Genomic DNA, 13,029 nt, shown 5'->3' with positions numbered 1-13,029 from the left:
GTTGGCTACTGGAATTAATGAATATCTGTGTCCAAGAATGCAAGATTCCCAAAATCTGGCGGAAGGCTAGAGTCATTGCTATCCCTAAACCAGGCAAAGATCGGCTGGATCCTAAAAGCTATAGGCCTATTTCCTTGCTCTGTCACCTGTACAAGGTCCTGGAGAGGCTCATTCTTGAGCGACTGATAGGAAAGGTGGAGTCGTCTCTGATACCACAGCAAGCTGGATTCCGAGAAGGAAAAAGTTGCACATCACAGGTATTAAACTTGACACAGCATATTGAGGATGGCTTTGAGAATCGGCTCATTACAGGCGCTGTCTTCATTGATCTTTCTGCAGCTTATGACACAGTCAACCATCGGATTCTTCTAACAAAATTGTATGACATCACCAAAGACTTCCATCTAATGTGCAACATTAAAAATATTCTCCAAAACCGAAGATTCTTTGTGGAATTTCAGGGAAAAAGAAGCAGATGGAGAACACAGAAGAATGGGTTACCGCAAGGCAGTGTGCTCGCACCACTGTTATTCAACATCTATACTAATGATCAGCCTCTACCTGAAGGTACCCAGAGTTTTATCTATGCTGATGATTGTGCAGTCACTGCTCAGGCCAACTGTTTTGAAAAGGTAGAACAGACTTTATCCAAAGCTCTGAAAGAATTTACCAACTACTACAATGAAAATGATTTGAAGCCAAATCCTGCGAAAACTCATAGCTGTGTATTTCATCTCAATAACAAAAAAGCAGCTAAAACCTTACAAATCACCTGGGAAGGAATCCCTCTTCAACACTGTTCGACTCCAAAATATCTGGGAGTGATTCTGGACCGTACGCTTAAGTATAAGAAACATTGCCTAAACGTGAAACAAAAAGTGTCTGCCAGAAACAACATAGTGCGGAAACTTCGAGGCACCACCTGGGGAGCACTGTGAGAACAAGCGCGCTATCACTGTGCTACTCCACTGCTGAGTATGCTTGCTCCGTGTGGCATAAGTCCAGCCATGCCGAAAACATAGATGTAGCACTAAATGACACCTGCCGTATTATCACAGGTTGTTTAAGACCTACTCCCATAGATAAACTCCACTGTCTCGCTGGTATAGCACCACCTGAAATCCGACGTGAGATTGCTGCTAGGCATGAGAAAAGCAAGGCTATGACTATGGAAGCCCATCCTTTGTATGCCTGTCAACAAGCACATCCTAGGTTCAAATCAAGAAAGAGCTTCTTGACAACCACTGAAGCTCTTAAAGGAACTCCACAACAAGCAAGAATCTCAATGTGGCGGGAAAAATGTCAACATTTGAGAGAATGGATGGTTCCAAAGGAAGAACTTCCTCCTGGACATTCTGAAAAGTGGACAACATGGAAGGCTCTCAATCGATTACGCTCCAGTACCACGAGATGCAAGACCAACCTACAGAAATGGGGCCTTCCTGTGGAGACAGTTTACTGCAAGTGTGGTACTAAGCAGACTAACGAACATCTTCTACTGTGTCCATCTTCTCCAGCCACTTGTACCATTAAAGATCTAATGAGAGCAACTCCAAATGCGCTTGTCGTGGCCAATTTTTGGTCAACCAATGTTTAAAATTTTTTGGTTTAATTTTTGTCTCTCTTACTTTGTACTTCTGACACGATAAATAAATAAATAAATAAATAAATAAATAAATAAATAAATAAATAAATAAATAAATAAATAAATAAATAAATAAATAAATAAATAAATAAATAAATAAATAAATATACAGAAAAAATTACGGGTCTGGTATTCGAAGATACTTTATAAATGATGTCGCACATTAAAATAACAGTGCATCTAAATACGTATTCTTCATTACACAGAGAATGCATGTCAGCAATATAAAATAATTACACGTAATCTCGTTTGGATGTACGAAATGTTCAGAAATAAGTCCTGTATAGCTTCCATAGACGTAAACATCGGCACGTCATAGCGAGGATGAAAGGCTGAATATGTAGGCCTACATCAGGTATACCCACTTTTAATCCGATGTTCCAGTTAATAATAATAATAATAATAATAATAATAATAATAATAATAATAATAATAATAATAATCGTAAGGGCTTAGATACCGTATATCGGTATTTTAATTCCACAAAATTTAGCCTGTCCAAGCGTAATTTCAGCGTTCTGATTTACTTTACAGAATAGCAGAGTAAACCAAACCTATGTTGTGTCATCAACCGCTGGGTTTTAAGCCATTTGCATTCGTCGTCCTGTCACCAGGCAACTCTTGAAGACAAGAAACGGGTACGTCTCCAAACTCACAAGTATCAAAACTCACGGGCTAAAATTCGTGACAAATAGTATCAAAACTCACGACTGTAAACTGGTATCTAAAGTAAACATGCTAATGCGTCTCAAAATTCACGACTTCGGACAGCAGGACCGCAGGAGGGATGAGGTGCGTGGTGACTCACGCTTCCCTTTTTAGTCGCCCCTTATGACAGGCAAGGGATACTGTGGACGTTATTCTGCCACCCCAACCCACAGGGGAAAAATAATGGCTGTTGAATGAAAAAGACCGAGGTGTATTATAATATTATTGTTTAAATATTTTGCTCTTGTCTTAAAGCTAATATAGTGCATTTTTTACCTATCACATACATTTTGAATGTAATTGGCGTCGTGACGTCTGTGAGGATGAGGCCCTACCTAAGATGAAGTCTAATGCTGAAGACGGCAGGAACACCCACTCCCCAAGCCATAGGAAAGTTTAAATCTCCGATCTGACCGGAAATCGAAACCGGGACCCCCTGGACCAAAGGCCAGCATACGAACAAACAATTTATTCATGCAGCCGGACGACATAAAATTAATGTAGGTATATTTCCCGCTGCTAGTTAAAAGGAACTGTCAGATGGTGGTGCTGGGGCTTAGTTCCATTATGCGGCCAGAAGGCGGCATTGAATAAGGAATTAGATTTATTTTTTGCTAGTGGCTTTACGTCGCACCGACACAGATATGTCTTATGGCGTCGAAGAGGATAGGAAAGGCCTAGGAGTTAGAAGGAAGCGGCCATTTCCTTAATTAAGGTACAGTGCCTGCTGTGAAAATGGGAAACCACGGAGAACCATCTTCAGGGCTGCCGACAGTGGAGTTCGAACCCCGGATACAAGCTCACAGCCGCGCGCCCCTAACCGCACGGCCAACTCACCCGGTGAATTTATTTTGAGATATTAGAGATCAAATCACTTAATCCACTCATTTATTTTCAACACTTGGAGATTCATTTTTTAAAAGAGGTGTATTTCTATTTTTCGTATGAGTTCATCTATTCGCTTATTTCAATAGATTGTCTACCCGACACACTTAAACCAAAAAAATATTCATGACGCATCCTATTATTCTGTGCGATATAACTGAATGATATATGAAACTCATTCGATTATTTAAATAATAAGATAGAAGTTATTCGATTATTAAAAGTATTCCATTATCCCATCACTATAAGGGCGGACAATTATCCATTCAAAGAAGAACTGGCCCTTGTCGTGAGTTTTGACACTGGTCCACGTAGAGAAACTTGTTCTTACTCCTCTTCCTGGAATTCGTGAGTTTTGAGACTCGTGAGTTTTGAAACTCGTCAGTTTTGAGACGACACGCAAGAAACAACAGCGAGCAGATTCAACGCCTCCTCCCGCTGGAATTTCAGTGACCGTTGGTGTATTTAAAACCAGGCAGATAACTGCTTTTCTAAACCTATGGAGGTGGATGGATTCCTTGTTTAGTATGGATGCATTTGAGGCCGTGTTAAATATGCCATCCCCGTCGTCCATTGATTTGCCGACACGTAAGAGAAATCCTCCGACACCGCCATCCGAAAACCATGAACGTCATCAGTAGGAGATAGATCTGTTTACTTTATTATTATTATTATTATTATTATTATTATTATTATTATTATTATTATTATTATTATTATTATTATTATTTGTACTTGAAAATTCCATAGAGCATGTGTTGCTTATAAATTAATATTTCTGAATTATATTGGGGAATGCCTTCGTGGCTCAGACGGCAACGCGTCGGCCTCTCGCCGCTCGATACCGGGGTTCAAATCCTGGTTACTCCATGTGAGATTTGTGCTGGACAAAGCGGAGGCGGGACATGATTTTTCTCCGGGTACTCCGGTTTTCCCTGTCATCTTTCATTCCAGCAACACTCTCCATTCTCATTTCATAGCATCTATCAGTCATTAATAAATCACTTTGGGAGTGGCGACCCCATCGTACTAACAGCCTATATCCGCTTCATTCCTTCCATCCCTGACTCGGTCAATGACTGGAAAACAGGTTGTAGGTTTCCATTTTCATATATTGTGAAATATTCCTTGTAAATAAATGTATGCTCTCAATGTGCACAAGTTTTCAAAAGCATTTTACGCTATTTTGTACAGACTCCGGCGGAGTTACTCTTGTGTTAAGATGTCGAAAATGCCTGTAATTTAACTAACTATGGTGATTGATGACTCGTGTATTTGTATTCACACTGGAAGGAAATGTATAAGAGAAGTTGAACTAAAAGATAAACAAAAGGAATGATTAGGTTTATAACTTCCAAAATCTTGTAAGAAAAGTAAAAACGTGATCCTGTGTTACCCAACATTCACAACATACAGCTACGTGTGGAATGTCTGTCGTTTGATTATTCTCGCGGCCTTCTCTCGGAGGACGTGGTCGGGCGGCCCACATGGCTACCGCCCTGTCTACTTAGGAACTAAGATAAGCACTAATTCGAAAGTTGAATTAAAAAGTATTTCCTGCCGTGCAAACAGTATGAGCAGCAGCCATAGAAGGGAGTGTGGCTCACAAGGGGCCACTGTTCTGATGTCAGAGATTGGCTTAGGGCGATAACAGAACAAGTATGTACTTGTGTGTTCATTTTGCCTGAGTTGCTAACGGAATAGACAGATCATCATTAACGGGAATGACGTCATATCCCATTTTACGTTGGCCAATAGGAATGCAATTAGCTACTTCAGCAATGGAGAATGTTGTTCTTTATTAGGTTATAAATGTAAGTGAACTTCCAGGGGTGGATTGGTGGGTTCCTGGACGTCGCAGTGAACACCTCTCTTCCCTGAAAATTTTTTAATGTAAGATAAGCATAATTTCCATTTCCTTGTAATGTTACAAACCGTGTTGAGCATGGTATTAATTTATTCCCAGAATTTAAAAAAGGACGGAGTTCGAAACTCACTTTTGATCTATCACTCTGAGCAGGATAATATACCTATGAATTTTATATAATATTCCTTTCTCTTGTTATGCGATTACGTGGCTGAGTGGGCAGTATACTGGCCCTTTATTCAGAGGGCTCCTGGTCGGATGCTCAGTCATTCCCCAATTTTGAATATAAGTAGCTAATTCATGTGGCTTTGAGGCTGGCAGTTTGTGTTTGTTTTAAACACACTTCTCTTCATATACATACATCACACTACCAATCATAATACAAACATACAATAGTGAATACTAGGCTGGCGTCAGGAAGTGTATCACGGCATAACACTTGGCCAAACACATATCAAGTTCAGTGTTAATAAATTGAGGAAATTCCAGGAGGAAGAAGAAGAATCTCCTTTTAGACAGAAGGAAGGTGTGTATACATTTCTACATAAAAAATTCTTCGGTGAAGGAAAGTAAATATGAACAACATAATTCGTTTAAGAAACATTAACAAATTTGAAGTAATATAAATAAGATATCTAATCGAAAAGACAGATTTCAATACTTTTATACTAAACTTATTTTTTTTTTTAAATAGCGCACCGTCAGAGGTAGGTCTTGTGGCAAAGATGGGCTAGGAGTGGGAAGGAAACGATGATGATGATGATGATGATGATGATGATGATGATGATGATGATGATGATGATGATGATGCTTGTTGTTTAGAGGGGCCTAACATCCAGGTCATTGGCCCCTATGGTACTGAACCCTTGAACTTACCATTCCATCGTTGGTCGGCCACGGCTGCTACAGCAGAGCAATATTGAACTCTTAAATCATGGGTCGTTGCGGGAAGAAATTCGGTCACGGTCTTAACCAAACGATGGGGTTCAGAAGAGAGCCTAACTACTTGAAATGAGGAGCAAATATGTGCTTACTAACTTTTATTAAATTCGAAATGGCACGACAACATTATTATTTTAATATAAATCCTTGAAATGAAAAAATATAAATTATTTATTATTGAATGTTTCAAACGCAGTCACATTGCATAGCGTTGATTTCTCACAATATCGAAGAGTTGCTTCGGTGGAAGTAATAAATTAGTGGACAGCGAAACTGAAAACCTGAAAAAGAAAAGACCTGAAAACCGGGCACCTATTACTCCAAACGAGAACTGAGAATTAATCCACACGATCCGTGGAAAATCTGACTTTCAACAAGTAGAACGCCTGATTTCCTCTCAATTAAGGTTACCCACCAGTCGAATATCCTTGAGGATACGGAACACCCAGCGAATGGACCCTTAATCGAACCGAATTGACTATCAGTTGCTTTGGATAGGTTGCGAAATATTATGGGAAAGCATGGTGTTCACTACGAGTTAACAGCATCATATCACAATTGAAATAAAAGTCCACCATGTATTTGTCATATCATCACACCCTTCAGTGATAAAATAATCCCGATGCTAAATGTGCATCACCCAAACAGCTGTCCAGAAGGAACCAACAACAACATGATCCGCGAGGATCTTACGTTACGTCATTCTGAAGGAACAAAACTGCGAAATGCAGGAAACACTTATTCATCACGCACTTAGAAGGAATGCCAAACAGTGAAGTTAATTAAAAAGTGGTAAATCACTTGAAAAATATTATTATCAAACCAATTTTCAGGTTAGAAATGGTTATGTTACGCTTAATAACATTACCAGTCCACATTGAAAAATACAACAAACTTAAGGAATTATTTTCTCTTTAAACAATGACTACCATTATAGATCCATCTACGTATTGTTTGTCCCAACACACTACCTGCAAAGTTAGCACTTAATCGAACTCAACTACGTATAAAAATGAAAGAAGGACAAAGATTGAAAATAAAAATAATATTACCGGCTGACGAATCGAAACCACATTCGCAGCTCAATTCTCACACTAATACATTGAGTGTCAATAAGCACACTATCAAGACGAAACGGACGTCAGAACGTCAAAACAATTAAGTCCGTAAAAATAAAATAAAATATCGAAGTTATTTAAACTCAACACGCATGGAGAATTACAGTAAATTATTTAATCACCATCAGGTCGATATCCAATGTTGGGCAATCCTCATTCGCCGATAACGGTCCCATATCTTGGGGAGCACCTTCCAGCTGTTGGGAGCTGCGCACGAGTTGGCCTCATTATTACCGATCTAACCCTCTTCATATTTCATATTTTACTGCAGATGCTACCTTCGCCCAGGTCACTTCGCAAAAACAAAAAAAACATCTAATCTGAGACTTGAGTATGTACAGCTGACATCCCAGACCTATCGTCGGGCTCACTTAAAATCTGTACACCCTAACACTAATCTCTGTGTACACGATACCTTCCTAATTCTGTCGTCGAGCGTGAACTAGGACGTCTCATCATCAGTATACTCCAAGGATAACATGTGACGTCCTAAATCTGTTGTCGGGCGGAAAATGGGTCGTATTATGCTTCCCCTGGCATATCAGGCGAATCAGCAATTTCAAACAAACCCTCGCATTTCAATTGTAAACCTGGTCAGACTAATAACACACAACGGAACAACGTCTCTTACGATTAAAGGAATGCAAGTCGGAAAATGCAGTAAGTCTCTACCTCGTTACAAAGACAACGTGAACTTGTAAAATAAATATTACGTGACGAACAATCCCCCAACTCAAACACGATCCCAGCATGTGCAATGAAGTTTTAGGGAAGAAATATAATAGTTCCCAACACACGTCTACTATTTAGCGGATGTTGTCCAAAAATAATAATCATCACTACCGCATTTGAAACCCTCAAATCGCCTACCGTCAATTTCCAAATACTTATATCTATGACTGTTCAGTGAAACGAAATTCAATAAATTTACACGGTCAAACAACACCAACCGTGTATTCTAAATGCTCTTTTTTCCTTGAGGTCACATTATCCTAATATACATACTGACCTTACGTAACTATTCACTTGACTTTTACTACCAAGATTTTTTAAAATCTTTACTAGAATCGTTTTTCACTTGGGATCTTACTAGAAATCTGCGGTGCCTCACACAGTAGTCGTCTCAATTTTCGGACTGTTAGCAGAAAACATTACAGCCTGCCACAATACAGCCTGTCTCACAAATCCTTCCTCGGCAAACATAGGCTGTCTCAAAACTCATCCTCCTCGCCTTATCCCAGCGGTATTACCTAAAATCCAGGCTCCCTTTCACCTTCAATATTCCTATCACTCTCATCTCCACATATATAAATTCTTCGCTCTCAATCCATTTTTCTTATATTTCCAAGACCCTTTTCACATTTCAATCCTCTTGCGGAAAACAATAACCATTATGAATACACCTCTTTATTTCACTGTTACTACAACTTTCGGACCTCGAGAATACAAGAACACATCGCGATTTTTCCGTATCATCGACATACACGATGTCACAAAATTTTACTTCCCATGAATAAAACATAACTCTATCGAATTTCACTGGAAATTTTCTAAATGCCTGCGATCCTTGTAAAATATACTTGTTAAATGCACTTTTAACATAGGAAAAAGTTATCCCGCGGTAGACATTATTATTATTATTATTATTATTATTATTATTATTATTATTATTATTATTATTAATTTCGACACAAATTTCTGAATTCAAATGATATTTGAAATTAAGACATTCGCCACGACTACTTTACCATTATCGCTTTCCTAATTTTCCTCACTTTGGACAATATCTCATAGAACATTTACACCAGATTTAAACGTCGCATTTTACAGTTTCTTGACGTGAAATTTTACAAAGCTAAAATTTTCACATGCTGACCAAAATTATAACATTTCTCGCCTAATAATTACAAATATCAACCCGACCCACGTTTTGAAAAAAAAATGGTTGGGACAAACAAAAAAGTCTAACTACAACATAATACAAAATATAGACAGACCTGCATTGACGTCATCTCCAGTATTCTGGCTACATTTTGCCAGCTGACCTCGTGCTTAGCCGCACATTGGTACAAGGAACATCATCTCCTCAAACATATCTATCTTACAAATACTGCTTTTTCACACGTTATTAAATGACAACACAAATCACGCACTTTCTTTCGTTATAATTTGTACAGCAAACCTCCTTCGTTCTGCAGTCAACTGCGACTGTCTCCCTTCTCCCCAGAGTCGGCTTTCAGTCACCCTAATACAACAGGTGTTCAACAGATAACGAAATCAGAACTACTCTGGCTAGCTTCCCAAATCCCTTAACACTTTCCAACACACACGAGGTGATACAATAAAATCTGCTATGCACGTTAACAGACGCCTATGCTTTCACAGTTTGTCGGTAAAAGTTCAGAAAAATTTCTATCACCTTCCCTTTCTAACAGAAGATGTGGACCACAGCCACGAACATGTACTAAGTTATTTGTAGATCAATCTTTTACAATTTTCTGCGGACGACAGGCGTAAGCTTCCGCTGCTTCAGAAACCAGACCGACACTGAGAAATATGCAGAGGGGGGGTTCCTTTTATAGTCCTAGGAGTGACGCTACTCACACCACTAAGCTTCATTACGTAATCTGCTAATTTCGCGTCCAATAGACCGATTTTCATGAAACTTGTTCCAGAATTCCGGACAGACTTGCGATTTATTTAGATGTTAATCTCATACATTTACCATACTCGAAACAGGTGAAATAAATTATTTCTGCCCGGACGTTTCGCGGGTTTTCTTCATCCATTGACCTTGGCACGTGGAGCTAGTCCACTGATCTGACGCTGATTTGTACTTAGGCTTAACTGTTATTTGAAATAAATATTGAGAAAATAAAAAATATTTTTCTCATCGTAGAATTATGGGTTCAGTACGAAGTGAGACGAAATGGGATTTCAATTTAAAAGTACAACATTCACCCACTGACTCGAATTCAAAACGTGATGATGAGGAAGGAATTGATGAATATCAATTTAAAACAATCAGTGGATAAGACGCGCAATGCCTCAAATTCCCAGAAACACTATTACTGTCCAAGGGACTGCTTCCAAAGCCCAATCCTGAATCAATAATGCTTGTCTGAATGGGTCGATATCTATGTCAACGATCCCGCATAATGGCACTTATCGCTAGTAAAGAGAACCATGATAATTCTCAAGCTGCGGTACTAATCAAATGTAGCGTAAACTCACGGTGTTCCAAAAATTAAGGTACTATTCACAAGTATTGTACGTCGTAAAGGTAACGCAGACATATGGTGTTTCACACACAATGGCGCCACTCATAGCCAACGCAAACCGATGAGGTTCCTCACCTAGATGTACTAATCACGGGCGCCGGTGTTCCCGTGGTGTTCCTCACATAGTGGGTACTAATCACAAGCAACGCAGACCCACGTGTCGCTCATATAGTGGTACAACTCATAAGGCAACGCTGTTGCTCACATGGGTACGACTCACGGGTACTGGAAACCCACAGTGAACCCCGTTTGACTGCTGCGAATCACAAAACTATTGAGTACCTAACAGAGTGGTACTACTCGCCAGTAAAAGCGAACCATGGTGTTCCCCGCGTGATGGTACTAATCAAAAGTAGTTTCATGGTTCTAAGAAAATCATCCCTTGGTCGCCCCTTTTAGTCGCCTTTCACGGCAGGCAGGGGATACCGTGGGTGTATTATTCGTCTGCGTCCCCCACACACAGGTGTACAGAGAGAGAAAAAAGAAGAAAAACGAAGGGATCCGTCACTTCGAAAAATGAAGTAATGAACGAAGAAAGGCAAGGGCCACGAAGGGCGTGAAAATGAAAGACTCCCTAGGCCTCGAATGCTCTAATACCGTTGGGGCCTGAAAAGAACAAGAGTTGACCAAGGGACGTCGGACAGAATAGACGAAAGTGAGCAGCCTGGCACAATTAAGTGGAAGCAATGCCAGGACTCAGCTAAGGGCCCCGTGGTCGCCAATCCATACTCCTGAGTTGAGAGCCCCTCTGCCCCTTTTAGTCGCCTCCTACGACAGGCAGGGGATACCGCGTGTAAGCAAGGTACAGGCCCAGCATTTGCCTGGTGTGTAAATGGAAAACCACAGAAAGCTCTCTTCGTGGCTGCCGACAGTGGGGTTTGAACCCACTATCTCCCGAATGCCATCTCACAGCTGCGCACCCCTAAACACACGGGCAACTCGCTCGGTATTTCAATACTCGAACTCGTAACTAGATCCTTTCGAAACAGATGTTTATGACGAATAATCCAGTGATACGTTGCGGAACCAAGATTAAAGCAGGATTCTGAAATTCAACTTCTACAATTTCGTATGGTTTCCTGTAAAAGAGATCGAGCTACATCCTCTGTGAGTGCAGAGCACTTTTGTAGAATACAATTTATCGCTCAAGAACGTTCCGATAGCAGCTTGTATAATCGCATGTGCGCACGGGAAACTGAGCACCTGCCTCTCAATAATAGCACGGAACGCCATGATCCTATTTAAAATAAAAAAGCAATCAGCCTGCTGATGATGCTTCATTTATTCTTTAAGGAAAACATCCACTCTGAGCCGAAAAATGAAATAATTTCGTATCTACATGACAGTCGTCGTACCTTAAAGGAAAATTATTACGATTTAACAGAATGAATCAGGATTACTGTAGATTCCAACTGTACTACTTCCCAGCCCGCCTCCTCATGGCACTATGACCCTAATGAGTTTTAGACTAGCAAGTAACCACTGTTTATCCCCAAGGCCTGCCAGATTACCAGGTGACTCGCGGTCTGGCTGTTACTGTATTCTTGGATTCCTAGACCAGCGTCGCTGTCTTTCCGTCACATAGCTGCACAATTGTAATCACGTAGGCTCTGTATAAGTCGTACCAGCCATTTGAATCAGATAAAATCCCCAACCTGGTAGCGAATCGAACATGTGCCTTCCGGTAAGAGACAATCTCGCTACACCTAGACCGCGGGAAGGGCAGTTTCCGAATATGACTAAAAATAAGAGTCCGACTTGTTGGCGAATGGTCAGCGTACTGGCCTTCGGTTCAGAAGGTCCCGGGTTCGATTCCCGGCCGGGTCGGGGATTTTAACCTTAATTGGTTAATGCGAATTGCTCGGAGGCTGGGTGTGTGTGGGGTATTCAACATTAGAAATCATTCTAGGTAGGGCCTTCATCTTAGCAGACTTGCAGGTCGCCTAATAGGCCGTCTACTAGAAAAAGACCTGCACCAGGCCTCTCCGGAGGCCATACGCCATTATTATTATTACTACCACTAAAATTACGAAGTGGAGGAATTGTACAACGTAATAGCATTGTAAGCTATGTGACGGCTGTTTATTGAGGAGAAATAAACTAGGCAAACATCCCTTACAACCGTTAATCAGAACAAAATACAGGAAGAGCTCTGACTCTTCAAAGGATAAATATAACGGGGGAAAATAACTACAAAGCGTGAAAATGAAGAACTCCGTACGCCTCACAAACGTACGATCATCGGTACTGAAAGTGAACAAGATTTGTCCAAGGGTGATCGTACAGTACGAATTAAACGAGGAGAATTGAGGACGGGTTGGTAATGTAAATCAGGGACTCATGGTAACCAATCCATGTTTCTGAGTCAACTCATGTGTGTTACCCTTCTCCCTCTCCTCTTACGATGGACAGGGGATACCGACAGAGATCAGCTCCGTGCCTGAAAGATCACCGTGCTAGCCTTTCGTTCAGATAACTCAGGGTTCGATTTCCGGCCGGATCGGGGATTTCAGCTTCATGTGGTTGATTCCCTGGGCTGGGTACTGGGTATTCATGCTGTCCCCAACAAACTTGTTACTCATG

This window comes from Anabrus simplex, chromosome 1, assembly GCF_040414725.1.
Source record: "Anabrus simplex isolate iqAnaSimp1 chromosome 1, ASM4041472v1, whole genome shotgun sequence".
Taxonomy (NCBI): Eukaryota; Metazoa; Arthropoda; class Insecta; order Orthoptera; family Tettigoniidae; genus Anabrus; species Anabrus simplex.
This window is presented reverse-complemented; position numbering follows the sequence as displayed.